At 37.0% G+C, this 15,224-nt stretch overlaps 2 long non-coding RNA genes across 4 annotated transcripts in view; one reads left to right on the top strand and one right to left on the bottom strand.

Annotated features, from left to right (window-relative positions):
- The window catches only part of LOC124511957 (uncharacterized), a 49,231-nt gene extending 44,124 nt beyond the window's left edge, over positions 1 to 5,107 (bottom strand). The window contains exon 1 of the long non-coding RNA XR_006962003.1: positions 4,688 to 5,107. This is a non-coding gene — a long non-coding RNA (uncharacterized LOC124511957). The remainder of the gene's footprint in view (positions 1 to 4,687) is intronic.
- A 219-nt stretch (positions 5,108 to 5,326) lies between these two features.
- The window catches only part of LOC124511968 (uncharacterized), a 36,791-nt gene continuing 26,893 nt past the window's right edge, over positions 5,327 to 15,224 (top strand). For 2 of the 3 annotated variants that reach the window (XR_006962028.1, XR_006962022.1), the window contains exons 1-2: positions 5,338 to 5,414; positions 10,498 to 10,530. This is a non-coding gene — a long non-coding RNA (uncharacterized LOC124511968). Of the gene's footprint in view, positions 5,415 to 10,497; positions 10,531 to 15,224 lie in introns of all 3 variants that reach the window. The other variant, XR_006962034.1, reaches the window with a different exon arrangement.

Raw genomic sequence — 15,224 nt, 5'->3', positions numbered from 1 at the left:
GTACAACTCAATGTCAAACATATTACAAAGTAGTTATTTACACTTAAAACCCAGTGCAAAATTTTTCCAGGGCAAAGACTTTTTAGTGAAATATGAAAGTAATAAAAAAAGTATATTAACCTTCTCATAATTAGACAAAAATATTAAAAATAAAATTAATATGTATACTTAATATCAGTTCATATTTGAAACTTTTCTTTCTAAAAGGAGATCCTTTAAAGCATCTCTAAGACAGACACTGGGGAGGAAAAAGGCAAAGGAAAATCATTTCCCTATAAGAAAGCAATATTTATAGGAAGCCTCTACAGTCATTTGTATATGCAAATAATCAAACATATAAACATTTATTAGTAACGTGAAATTCTAAAAGTGATACTACTCTTATTAAGACAATCACGACTTTAAAGTCTAATACTATCACTAGCAAAAATGACTTAATCTAATTTTTGACACTTATTTGAAAGCGGTAGTTTATTATTGATTTCCTTTGGTCTTAAGAGATGTGGGGCTACCAAATTTCAGCAAGTCATAGTTTGAGTCTAATTACATGCCAAATTAGTTGTCTGGCCACAGTGTTTCTAAGTTTGCTAAATAAAAATTAGTAACAGTAAGAAATAACAAAACTACATGTACATGAACACTCTGGCATGACAGTTCTTTCTAAAATGTGTTTTCTAGTCATAATCAGACCAATAACCTGTTTCTTCTAAAAAAGGGTTAAAAAGAAATCAATGTGGGAATTATTAAGTTTCACTAAACAAAAGGAAAAAAGAAAAAAGCCAATTTTAGGCCAGTGAAATTTTTTAAAATGAGAGACAAATTTTTATACAATAAAATTTCAAAATAGTGTAATTAATTGATTTTTTTTAATTGGAGAAAGCTTATGTATCACATGGAAGAAATACCCAATACAGTCTCTGGGCATTTTTTTTTTTCTTGTAAATCTTATTAACTGACCAATATTGAAGTATATTGTTACTGCATGCCAATAAACAGAAATGAAAATATACATGTCTTCACAAACAAAAAACAAAAATGTAGTACACAAAACATGATGAAACAAGGGATCCAGAATATGAAAGCTATTGTGAAATTTTCATCCTTGGTTCCAGTTTTTGGTAACATTAAAAAGTAATATTAATCCGATTAGAAAAAATGTAGTGTTACTTGCAAACACTGGAGGTTACATTTTGTAAATGTACAACTAAGGCAAGTTAATAGCATTAAAGCAAAGTCTAAAATTGCACTTTTATTTGGAGTTTTAAAAAAAATTGAAAGGCAAACAAATGAATATCAATGCTACCAGGAAGACTGACACCTTACCTTCTCTAGTTCCCTCTCCCCCATGTTATATAAACATAGCTTTAAAAAGAGTAGAGCTACTGGCAACACCTTTACCCACCATTGTTTTCCAGAGGGAATAAATGACTTTTCTAGTCCTTACAACAGAAAATGAGAATTATCAATTTCTACAGAGAAATATGGATACTATACGTAATAATAATATACATGTTGGAACTCATACCTACATGGCCACAAATCTAAAAACCCATCACATAAAAAGAGAAAATATTTTAAATGCTGTCATTTTTATTTAGGTGCTAGTACATTCTCAAGCTTTAAGTGTAGTATTTTAAATAAAGGAATCCTTCACTTCTTTAAAAAATGGCTTATTAAATAAAACAATTCTTCACCATCACTCCTTAAAACAAACAAAAACCCTCATAAACCAAAGCACTAAAAAAGTATGGTTAAGTTTAACCCGCCTGGTGGAATTTAAAGCCCTCTCTTACCCCACCCTCAAAACTCTCCAAGTCACATAATAATCTGAATGAAAATTAAAACCCCAAACCCAAAATAACAGTAAAAAAAGCAAAACCTGATAGTTCTGTATCATAGGTAAAATTACACTTAAAACAGAAATGAGGTCTCCTACAACTTCATTAAGTCAAATTTTATAGAGAGGATAATTAGCACCTTTCATGAAATTTTCATGAGATGATTCAAAATAAACAGCTTTGAAGAAAGGTAATGAACAAAGATTCCACAATTGCAATTCTTGTTATGAAGGCAATACAAAATAGCATTATTTATAAACTCAGCTATTTCACTCAATATAAATTATATTTATAGCCCTACAGAGATTTTAAAAGTCGTGGGATCTTTTCATTTGAATATCTTCTAACAATGTATATTTGACCTAATGTTAGAATACAAACTAAGTTTCAAAATTTCAACTGCTATTCATAAAAGAACATTAATTTGTATTAAATTAAAAAATCTTTTAAAAAGTATCTACAGCTATCTTGTTTATCACTGACTTCACCGATTTGCTTTGAAAACCACACCCGCCTTTTATCAAGATGCAATTAAACGGAATGACAAGCTTGGTAATAAATAGAAATATATTGACGGCTGTCTCAACCAACATTAAACAAAAATGAACTGAAAACCAACCAAGTAAGACACAACACACCCACAATGGTGTATGTGATGTATTTCTTCACAGTGAATTTATCAAAGGAATGAAATCATACATAAGCACCTGTGCATACTTACCTGTTGTATTGTCTAAATTAAGCAACGTAAATTTCTTGTTAATAAAGTTTTAAGTCCACAGCAATGGCTGAATTTGCAAAACCCATGTGTTTTAAGTTAGATGTGGAAAATAAATTTAAATACATACAATTTTTATGGGCAATGTGGGGAGGCTCGTTCCTAAGAAATTTTAAGTTTCTTATCATCAAAATAAAAGAAACAATTCTCCCGAAATCTGCATCGAAATGTGTAGCTTAAGTTGAAAATTTTCTGCCAAAGAAATAAAATCCCTAGACCCTACAGTCAGTTTTTAACCAACAGATAACAGGGGCAAACACATAAAAATCTTGCAATTTCAGCCAACAGAATTACAATTTTTGCGAAAACTGCATCCTCAGTTTTACTTTTAATACACATTTCAGAACTGTTCGAAAGTCCTTTATGGAAGAAAAAAAATACTAAACACCAGCTTCCCCCCCACCCCCCAAACTCCCCGTCTTAACGTTTCCTAACTATTTCCGTGGTTCTCTAAAAGTATTTTTCTCAAAGTCGAGAATCACAATCTAGTGTTCAACTTTCAAACCCCCTAGTCCCGCTCCCTTCCAGCCAATCAGGGGGTAACAAGTCCGGTGTTTTGGGAGCTCCGTTAGACACAATTTGAAAAACATCACATTGCGCTCTCCTATTCTCCTCGGGGACAGATTCTAAGTGAGGGCGGGTCCTCCAGTCTTTACAGAAATAAGAAATCAATCAATCGTTACATCAATTCCAGGGGGAAAAACTCTTCAGGCAGGTGGTCCTAAAGAGGGTGTGAGTGCGGTCCCCAGAAAGCGTTTTTCCTCTTCGCGAACAATTGAATAGCTGCTGCAAAACCCATCTCCTGCATATTCGCAACCCACAGCCGCGCGCCCCACATGCGAAACACACCGGCAAAGGGTTAATCAGCGGTGCCTTCAGCGCAGAAAAAGACTCAAAACCTAACAGATCTTTAATGAATAATTTTTACGAAGGCCATTATTTATAAAGTACTGCTTAAAACCGTAACTGGCTCAAATCATTCAAGAGTTATCGACTAAGAATTGGTAGAAACTACGACGTAAAAAAAAAAAAATCACTAAAGGGAAAGACAAATAACAGTCCTCTTCCCTCTGCCTCAGTCAAGAGAGTTCCCGAGAAAAGGTGGAGATCGCAAAATTACCGTTAAGCTGTCCGGGCTAAGACTTTTTCGTGAGGAAAACATCAATACAGTTTCACAGATTGCTTTTTTTTCCCTGAGACATGTTTCAGAGATCGGAGGAGTCTTCTAAGAAAAGTGCAACTGGGAGAAGGAAATTGCAAGCTCCAAACCCTATCTTTCACCCCCTCCCCCCCAGAAAAAACAACACCGTGAGAGCAAAGGACAAAAATCCCGAGCGAAAAGCGAAAGTCCAGCATCTTCCCTAGGAGCCCGCTGAAACCTCAAAAGTCTGCCCCCGCCCTATCTTGCCCAAATTGGAAAAGCCAGACACCGTCAGGGTTACTCCTGCCGGGACCGAGGAGCGCAAAGCCGTAGGGCTACGTTGTGAAACCCACATTCCGAGGGCACCTCACGCTTCAGCGTCTAACACAATATACAGTGCTGGGTCCCGCGGACAGCAGGTCCGCACGACGGACTGGAGGCACCCACTAGACTCTCGGTCCTTAATTTTCCGTAGATCTTAAATTTCATGTCACGAGAAGACGGCCGTCAGCGGGCCGGGAAAACTGCGATTAAAGACCGCTCGGTTTGGCAAATGGGGGAGGGGACGCTCGCCCCTCTCCTGTCAAGAAGCCCCGGCCTGCGGAGCCCCGCCGCGCCCCGAGCCCGGCCCCGGGCGGGGGGTCCCGCTGACAGATCTGCTGGGCGGCGGCTGCTCCGCCGCAGCCCGTCAGAGTCCCGCTCAAACTGCAACTCCCCTCCCCCCACACCCCCGTCTCTCCGCGCTCCCGCCACATTCCGCCCGCCGCCGCCCACTCGCAGACACTCAATTACCCCCAACCCCATCTCCTCTCATTTTTAGCAATTAAAATGAGGGCGGACCCAGTGCCCACTCGCTGCACCCCCCCCCATCGCCTGACGGTCCCCCACTGCCACCTCCCAGGTCCCGCTGTTACTTCTTCAGGTTCTTACCGTCTGCGCCAACCCTGGTGAAGCTCCGCGGGCTGCCCTTTGCACGAAGTAATTTTTGGCAATTTTTTAAGTGATTTTTCGGCGGAGTCCTAGCGGCGCTATAATCTCGGACAGGTTATCCCGTCTCTCCCGCTAGATTGATGAGATCAGGCATCACTCGAAAATGGCGCCGAAAGCGCTGAGGCTCCTCATTCAAATTCGTTAGAGCCAACCCCGCCGCCCCGGGGCATGCCGGGAACGCGGGCTGCCTCCACAGCTGTCAATACCGCCTCCTAACCCTTCTCTAGCTTTCCCGACACTTCTGCTCATGCGCAAACTCCTACCCCAACCTCCGCGCCTTGTACATGCGCAGAATCGTCGCTGTTCGCCGCTCGCACTTTGCTTCCTCAGTCTCTCCTCCGACCTCCTTTTTTGCGCGTGCGTGCAGCTTCTTTGCTCAGCCGCGGACGTGGAGGAACTGTGGGGACTGTGGGCCCGAGGGTCCATAGATGACTTGTCAGTCGATCGGCATTATTTTACTGTTCGAGGAAAACAAATAAGGGTGCAGCCTAGACGAAAAGAAAAACGTTTTATTGCCAGTGTCTAAACTAACAACGGACTGTGTCTCTGAGACCCTGTGTATGGATACACGTGTACTTAAAACAGCCCCGCCTGTGTGTAGAGCACTTGCTGTATGTCAACGCTTTGCAGGAGCTATTGCACTTAAGCCTCAGAACAACTTTATGAGGTAGGTACTATTATTATTATCGGTTTGCAGACCAGGAAAGCAAGGCTCAGAGAATTTAAGTAATTTGCCCAAGGAGGCACAGGTTGCAAGCACGTGGATGAGTCCGCATCTGTCAGATTCTGGAACTTGGGGCACTCTGTTTCTTGCTGTGCGATCCAACCTGAGCACACACAGGAGGCGTGGTTTCCCCTCCTCAACAACTTTGTGTGTGTGTGTGTGTGTGTGTGTGTGTGTGTGTGTGTGTGTGTGGTGTGCGTGTGCTCTGGAGTGAAGGATTACTTAAGTGTGTTGTAGCCCTTCTCGATTCTAGGCTGTTTCGAAGGCGCTTTCATCGAGTCCAGTTTCTCACCGTCTCACATGTTCCTAAACATTCTGCTCTGTTTTGGGGAGGTGAATGGGTAGTCTTTGGGTATCACTTAGGGTGATTTTTTTTTTTAAAGGGTGGTAAAGGAACTGAAACTATCGAAGACGGGTTTCCATTGTGCGGCACGTTAATAAAGTAATAATAGCTAGATACCACGTACACTGTGGTACTGTACTTTGTACTCTGGCTTGGCACGGAGCTAAATAAACGCTTTATGGATTGATCGTGTTTGCCCCTAAAAACAGTCCTGTTATATAGGTATTATTGTCATTTTATACATGAGGGCACTCGAGGCTCAGATTAAGAAATTTGCCCCTAAATCTTAGAACTAGTAAGTAGAAAGAGGCACAAAACGTAGACAAATCTGTGCCCACGTCCCCAAACTGGACGCTAAGATAGCAATAATTGATGATAAACTTGTCAATATTTTAACACCTTCCTTAGAAACCTCTTTTAAGCATTCATATGCTTGGGAGAGTTATCCTACCCGCCACCAAGCTAGTTAAGATGAAAATGAAAACAAAACAACTGCCATTGGTCCTATATTGTTACATTTTAAGATTATTTTTGTCTGGTTAATTTTTTCCTGATCCCAAGTGATAATAAGCTTTCTAAAGAATCCAACAGTCTAAAAGCTGGGGTATTGCTACATTTTTTTTCCAGTTTCTGTTGCAAAACAACTTGTGATAAACCGTAAGTAACTGTAGGAGTATACAAAAACATACATATATCATTGCGAGGGTTAAAGAAGATGATGGATATTGAAAGTGCCTGAAGTACGAAGAAGTAGGGAAATGGGAGAAGGCTAGCATGATTTGCATTATTGAGGTACAATTAGAAAAGAAATGGATTTTAATAATTTGAGATCAAGAAGTAATGTTGCAAAGTAGTATGTTTGTTTTACATCTCTGGTGCTTCTGTGCACTGGTTAAGTGGGTGGACTCTGGAACTAAACTGCCTGGATTTGGATCTCAGCCTTGCTACTTATTAGCTTTATAAGTTACTTTTTCTCAATTTTTATCTTCTGTAAAAGGTGTAATGCTATTATTGGGTTGTATGGATGTAAATGTGGTAATATAGTAAGTGCATTTTAACAGCGGTTGGTATATTAGTAAATGTTAGCTATTGTTGTCAGTCATTAACACTAATCTTTTAAAATAGGTTCTTATGTCTTAAAAAGCTAAGCTAGTGCCAATAGGAGTTAAACATTTGTGATCAAAAGCTCCTTAAAATGATAAAGTAGCCTGACAAATTATTTTTGCCAAATATGAGTAACAGTCTCTGCCAGATGAATAAGGATGTCAATGTATCATTAAGAGTATCATATGGAAGTGGAATAGTTTTATTGCTTTTTCTAATTATTAAAATTAAGGAGGGGGGAAGAGCAAAATGAGGCCAGTCTAAAATATAAAGTAAAATATAAAGTAAAAACTACCCAAATTTCTGTCATCCAGAGATAAGTATATATTCTTTGTTCTTTAAAAATATACTATATCTGTGGTGAGAATCAGCCAGACGTAAGTCTGGATAAGTGGTATCTTTAAGGAACAATTGTACTTGAACTGCATGAACTGGTAAATTTTTTATCTAACCCCCTTTACGATATAGTCTGTCAAGAGAATTCTAAAGTGATGATGTTGGCAAATAACATTTACTGAGCACCTACTGTGTGTCAGCTAAGCAAGTATATGCACTTTCCCCTTGAATCCTCACAGTAACCCTTGAGGTTGGTGCAATTATCTCCATTTTGCCCAGACTGAAGTTTATATAGAGGTCACTTTTAGAAGATTTAAGTCCTGTTTTGTTTAAAATACTATTTCATAAACCAAAAACCCTTCATAATCTCAATTCACCAAAACAGGAGGAAAACAAAATCTAGTAACATGGTTCCTATGCCTGAACAAAAAGCCCAATTGGAAGATGTTTTGAAAACGACGAATTTTATGTTTGACCACAAGGGGGTGCAAATAATTGAGTTGAATTTTAAAGGAAAAAAAAAAAAAAGAAAGTGTTTTTACATCAAATCATCAAATTCAGAGGTAAAAACTAATAAGAATACTTTCTCCAAACTTTAAAACTCCACATAGTGATGTACTTTATGAAAATAAAGAAGTTATTTAGGTACTCAATTAGGGTACAAGTTTTCAGCTTTTTTTCATCTTCAATATGATGAAGAGTTAATCAGCCCTACCCCACTCCTTTCCACAGACCTCATTTGAGTCTCTGCATACTCTTTACTTGTCATAACAGTAGAACTGAAGTCATAATTTAAAATCTGAGGTTTTACTTGGAAACTGGAATGCAATCACCAGCAAACGAATGGTAAATGTGGGTAATGTGGAGAACAGAGGTTTTGTAATTTCAATGCTTTCTTTCCCTCCTGCTGTTTGTAATAAGAAAGCTACAACTGATGGAATGTTGGCTTCAACATATTAACTTATTTAGATAAAACTGTGAAAGCTATAGGTCTTTTCATCTTTTACAAAAGAATGAAGACTTGAAAACATTTTGAACAATAACTTGAAAATTTAGTACACACTGGAGAATGTTTTAAAAACAATTTGCTTAGATGGGTCTTAAAGTAACATTTATTTTCCTGTTGGTCTTGTTTCTCTAAGGTGGACTCAATTTTTAAAAAATCTTTTTACTTAGAAATAATTTTAAATTTACAAAAAGTTCAAAAAAAATAATTTATAGAACATCCTTATCATCTGCTAGCTCTTGTGCAAAATCTCTCTCACCTCATACATGTATATTTATATACAATTTTTTTCTGAACCATTTTAGGTTAATTTACATACATTCTGACCTGTAACCCATGAATACTTGATAGTCTTACATTGAACTAATACTTCAATCTACCTCCATATTCCAATTTTGTAGGTTGATCCTTGTAGCTTTTCTCCCTCTAGTATAGGAGCCAGACTGGTGTCAGGTACTACATTTAGTTGTCATGACTCTTTAGCTTCCTTTACTTTGGAACATTTCCAGCCTTTATCTTTTATTACCTTGACATTAAAAAAAAAATTTTTTTTTAATGTTTATTTATTTTTGAGCGAGAGAAACAGAGAGCAAGTGGGGGAGGGGTAGAGAGGGCAGGAGACACAGAACCAGAAGCAAGCTCCAGGCTCTGAGCTGTCAGCACAGAGCCTGATGCCGGGCTGGAACTCATGAACTGCAAATGTTGAGATCATGACCTGAGCCGAAGTTGGATGCTCAACCTACTAAGCCACCCAGGCACCCCTGACCTTGACATTTTTAAAGAATATAGCTTCTCACTCCACCCCTCTTTTAAATAAAACATTCTTTATTTTGTTTTTGTCTGATGTTCCCTCATGATTAAATTGGGGTTATATATATATTCTCAACTGGACTGCTGCACAGGTGATCACTTTTAGAAGCACATGCTATCCATCTTTCCCTCATTGATAATAATTAGTTTTGATCACCTGATCCATATGTGGCCTGAATTTTCCATTCTATAGTTACTCTGGGTTTTGTTTTTTTTCTTCCTGGCAATTAAAAAGCAAATTGTGGGGAAATATTTGAAGATGCATCCTGCTCATCATCAAAATTCCCATTTAAATTTAGAATCAACTGTTGCTGATACAATTTTACCATAATGGTTGCAAAATGAGTCAACAAATCTAATGCTCTCTCCACATCTACCAGTCAGCCCATAGCATTCTGTGAACAAAGAGCCCTTTGAACTCTATTTGTCTATTTATTATCTGCATTAACTTAGGAGTTCCTATTTTTCCATTCTGTATTTGCTTTGTTTTCTTGAGTTTTACCTATATTTATTTATATGTGTATATTTTGTATACTTTTTTTCTGAATCACTTGAAGGTAAGTTACATCATGATCTTTCACTTCTAAATATTTGAGTCTGTATTTAATTATTTTGGTGTTTAAATTGTCCCAGATTAAGCTAGTGGGAGCACCTTTAGGTTGGGTACTATGTCTTTGTGATATGCCGACATCATTTTTTTTTTTTTTGAGCACTTCCTTACTTTCTGATATAATAAGATGTTCCATGTTTATCTTGTCTTTAACTCTGCTCCAGCCCTGGAATTAGCCTTTTCTCTAAGGAGCCCTGTTTCCTGTTAGTGCAGAATGGTATTAGAGACCAAGGCTAGGTATGCTTATGCTAATAAAGTGTCTGCTTCTTGGATCTTTCGTAAGACAGAACTAGGAAAAAATATACGTGTACACACACACAAATATATATATATATATATATACACACACATAAAACTATGTGTATATATAAATGTGCATACACTGATATATACACATGGGTTAATGATATGGGTTTAATTTTAAGTTTTTTTCATTGTAATTATAATTGAGAAGCTATCATAGCAACATTTATAAAGTTCTGAATAAAGGCAATGAAATCACAGTCCACACAAACTACTCATACGATTTTCACGTTCCCTTTGAGTCAATAGCTATTTTAAAAGGTCATGCTGTGAAATAGTTTTTTTTGTCTTTTTCCACTTAACATGTTGTAAGCATCTGTGAATTACTATATCAATTTTACAATCTTCATTCTAAATTGCTCTACTACATGTCATTAGCAGATTCTACCATTCTATTGCTGGACATTTAGGTTATTTTTAATATTTTGCTATTATAAAAAATTCTAAAGTGAACATTTTTATGCATATACCTTTTCTAATTGACTTTCTTATTTGTTTGCTTATTTATTGGAAGATTTCCCAGAAGTAGGAATACCAGTTCCCACAGGTAGGTATGTTTTGATGGGTTTGATATGTTTTGGCACACAGATTTAATCAGACATTTACCGAAGTCCATACCAGAATTGGATATACAGAGATGAAAAATATGTAGTCCTTGCCAAGGAAGGAACTGAAAGTCTAATGGAAGATAGATAAATTCTCTAAAAATGACAATTTGATAAAAATAGAGTAAGAGTATGCCTAAACCAGGTTAGGAATAAGTGGCTCAGGAAAGCTTTCCAGAAGTAGAGCTATATATCTTGAGGGATTCCTTTGTGGAGCCTTACAGGACTAGGGTTATTCCAGTGTGAAAGAAAGTGTAGAAATCTGCCACAGAAAACATTTTAAACATAATCATTGGAGTGTAATGAAACAGAAGTCATAAAGAACCTGCATGTTCAAGGAAATTCGGGTAGTTTGTGTGATTTGCTGCTACGTGGCTTTAGAGGAGTTGAAAAGTTCAGCCTGATCAAGTGGATAGAGGTTAAACCATGAAGGGCCTTGTGTGTCACCTTTATATTGATGCAATTGAAAAATCTTAAACCTGTGAGTAAAATGATCAGATTTATATTTTAGAAACTCACTTTAACAAGGATACTGGAGAACAGATTAGAAAATGTGAGAGCAGGGGTGCCTGGGTGGCTCACTTGGTTAAGTGTGACTCTTAATTTCATCTCAGGTCATGATCTCATGGTTGGTGGGTTCGAGCCCCGCATCCGGCTCTCATAGCGTGGGAGCCTGCTTGGGATTCTCTCTCTTCTCTCCCCCACTCAGGCTTTCTCTCTCAAAATAAATAAGTAAACTTAAAAATTTTTTAAAAAAAGAAAGCAAGAAAAAGAAAATGTGAGAGCAGTGGTCAGATCCTCCAGAGGCTATTGTGGTATCCAGGCAAGCAATAAATAGTACTTGAACGAAAGAAGTAGAAATGGGAGTGAAATGAAGTTCGAAAGGGATTGGATTTATTTATTCAGTATTAATATGTAGGTATTTCTAGGTAACTATTTTTAGCACCTCTTCTGTGTCATGTGTTGTGCAAGGTACTGAGCATATAAGTGGGGTGACAAAATAGTCACAGTTCTTGTGGTGTGGTCTAGTGAGAGAAACAATGTGTAAGTTAATAGTCATACAAATTACAACTGTGATAAGTACTGTAACAGAAAAATACAGATGCAATGAAAGCATACACCATGGAGACCTACCTAACACTGGAGGTTTAAGCAAGGCTTTCCTAAGGTCGGACAGTTAAGCCAAGGCTTAGGAATTAGCTAGGACAAAAAGGAAGAACATTCTAAGCAAAGGAAGAACATATGGTAATATCCTGAGCAGGAAGGACTGGTACATTCATTGCCCATATGGCTAGAGCGGAGTAAGTAAAGATGGAAGAAGTTGGAAGATAAGACTAAAGAGGAGGTTTAGGAGGCTTTATATATGGAGAAGAGCAAGAAGGAGGTATGTCACAGGACTCCTAGGTTTCTGGTGTGGGCAGCTGAGTAGCTGTGGGTGCCATTTCCTGAGATAAGGAAACTAGGTTTGATGGATTTTGATATATGAAGTATTGATTTTGAGATGTCTATGGGCTAAGTACATCCTCCCCATCCTCACTTTATAGATAACTACATATTAGGATTGGATTTTATTTAGAAGTCTGGAATTTAGGGGAAAACTTTGGTTTGCATGTTGTCTATAGATTTACTAGTTGATCAATTGTAGATGGTAGTTTAAACTATGGGATTGGATGAGGTCACTGAGATATGCAGAATGATAAAAAGGTTCAACACAGAATCTTGGAGATCATTGTTTGGTAGCTACACAAAAAATACACAGGAAAAAATTCACTATAAATATTAAAGAGATGACAAACTGAAAAATATTTTTAACCTATAAAGCAGATAATGGGTTAATATCCTCAATGTATAAAGAGATAAGTCTCTAAGAAAGATAGAGGGGCGCCTGGGTAACTCAGTTGGTTAAGCAGCCAACTCTTAACTCTTGATTTTGGCTGAGAGTACGATCTCTTCTCATTCCAAGAGAATGCTTAGGATTCTCTCTCTCCTCGTCTCTCTGCTCCTACCCTGCTCACTCACTCTCTCTCTCAAAAATAAATAAATAAACATTAAAAAAAAGAAAAGAAAAATTGAACAGTTAACAAATACAGTTAACAGAAGAAAAACAACAACAAAAAGTATTTGTAAAAGCAAAACTTGGAAGTGAAAGTAAAGAAGAGGTTTGTAAGTTTTCACTATCTATCTCATTGTTATGGAATTACTTTTTAAAATCAACAATTGAGGTGTGCCTGGGTGGCTCAGTTGGTTAAGTGTCTACTTGGGCTCAGATCATGATCTCATGGCTCGGTAATGATCTCATAGTTCGTAGGTTCGAGCCCTGCATTAGGCTCTGTGCTGACAGCTCAGAGCCTGGGGCCTGCTTCACATTCTGTCTCCCCCTCTCTCTCTGCCCTTACCCCACTTGCAAGCACTCTCTCTCTCTCAAAAATAAACATTAAAAAAAAAATCAATAATTGAGGATGTTGTTAAGAGACTGGAGGGTGCTGATGGATGGATGGGTCACACAATTCTTATAAATCTGCTTTTTAAAAACATTTGCTTCTCTTGTTCATAAAGAATTAGATCCCATTTGTTACCATGAGTTTAGTGTTGTGATCATAGTCATAAAACTTGAGAGCTATGGAGAATCCAACTAAATGATCTTAAGGTATCCAAAGATGCAAAACAAACTAGTGATGAAAGTTAGCTACAATCTTAGTGGCAGATGGAAGATTTAAATTATATGTAATTTGAATCTGGGAGTCATGTCTGTAAGATCACCCCTTCTGGGGGGGCTCTGATAATTAACTTCAGTGCCTGGGATGGTAATCCTAACTTGCTTGAGGTGACAGTTTTTACCAGTAAGTCATAGTTTTAACCCCAGGAAGATATAAATTAAATGTAGAATGATTTATTAAATCAAGCATATAGTATTATAGCTTAGGAATGATCTATGTATTTTAAGTTCTTGTAATATTTAAGAAAATTAGGCAAATATCTATTTCAATTAAAAAATCATATTATGAGTGAGTATTATGGAAGTAGAACAGATTCATACATATTTTCAACTCTGATTTAAGGTTGTGGAGGTATAAAGGCTTTTTCCCCCCATATGAAGAATTGTTTTGCTTCCATATTCTTGGGCACAGAGTATGTGACTGAACTAAAATTCATTTACAATTAATAATGATTAATATTTACTGAAGAAGTATGAACTCTCCCACCCCCTTTACCAATAAGGATACCTGGAAAAAGGATAAATCCACTTATTTCAGTTGCCTACCTTTTAAAATTGTGTGAACCTGCTGTCTTTAGATGAAACATTAAATACAGAGTTTTAGAATATTGTTTTTAAAATAATAGAGTCATAGAATCATATCAGTTAAAGCATACCTCTTTGTAAAAGCTGCTACCCATTGTCAGAGTGCCCCCTGCAGCTACTGAGTATAAATTCATAACCACCTACGTGTGATAACTCTTTAAATATGACCACTAATAGGGCTCCCGGCTGGCTCAGTCGGAAGAGCATGTGACTCTTGACCTCAGAGTCAGGGCATGAGTTCTACATGTTGGGTGTAGAGATTACTAAAAAAAAAAAAACTAAATAAACTTAAAAAAAAGTAAATGGTTATGCTGCAGTTTAACAGAGCCCCTCTCAAAAAGTGACACACCTAGAACAGTAAATCCTATACCATATATGGTCTGAAATATACTAAGCATTAGTTAAGTTTTTGTCCTAGCCATTAAAATGTTGATATTTGGGGAACAATATAAGATAATAAAAAGGACTTGTAAATAATAGAGATGGATCTATTGATCCTTTATCAAAAGAAAATTGAAGGGTTTTAATAAAATAAACTTTACATTGAGTAAAAACTTTAAAAAATTATAACTCATGACCTTCTCAGAGACTTTATTGACTTGGGGTGAGCCTTGGCCTAGAAGTTGAGGAGGACAGGGAGCCAGGAATTTATTAGCATTCATTTCTTATTTTTAGTACACAGAAGTAAAATTGAGACCCTCTCTGGTCTCTTGGAGATATGACTGAGAACGTGTGATGAGTTCTCTGTGACAATTGACCCTCATGCTACATTTCTATTCTTAATATGTAAAACATTATTTCTTTCATGTAGTACAAATCTATAGGGAAATGAGGAGAAAAAATACAGCATTCTTTTTTGGCAAAGAAATGCTTATGTGTTTAAAACAAATTAACTTTTTAAGGCAGCTCTGAAGAAGTAATTTATTTTAAATAGGTGAACAGTTTACAGCTCTTGTGGGAACACTTTTTCCTCACTTTTCTTCATCATAGGATTAGACCCTATGTTTTTAATTTAAGTCCTTTAATTTTTGCTGTTAACATTTAATTTACTTGATGACCCTATACTGTTAACTTTTGGCCCTGTGAACTCAGGATGGGATATATGGAGCATACACCTAATTTTAAAGAAACTCTTAAAGAAACATAAGAGGTTTGAAGTATCATGTGTACTAATTTTTTTCCTTTTTAGAGGATGTATTTTATAAACATAGGTTTTTTTTTTTAAACCATTAGATGTTTATGCCATTGGCAGAACAACTCAAAGCTCATGTGACTTAACTGCAATATTTTTAATAAACTGCAAAACTACTCATACTATACTATGGCAGATACAAA

This window comes from Lynx rufus, unplaced genomic scaffold (genome assembly GCF_022079265.1).
Source record: "Lynx rufus isolate CCGP_SWC_20201006 ecotype Redwood Valley unplaced genomic scaffold, mLynRuf1.p SCAF_1, whole genome shotgun sequence".
Classification (NCBI taxonomy): domain Eukaryota; kingdom Metazoa; phylum Chordata; class Mammalia; order Carnivora; family Felidae; genus Lynx; species Lynx rufus.
This window is presented reverse-complemented; position numbering and strand designations above follow the sequence as displayed.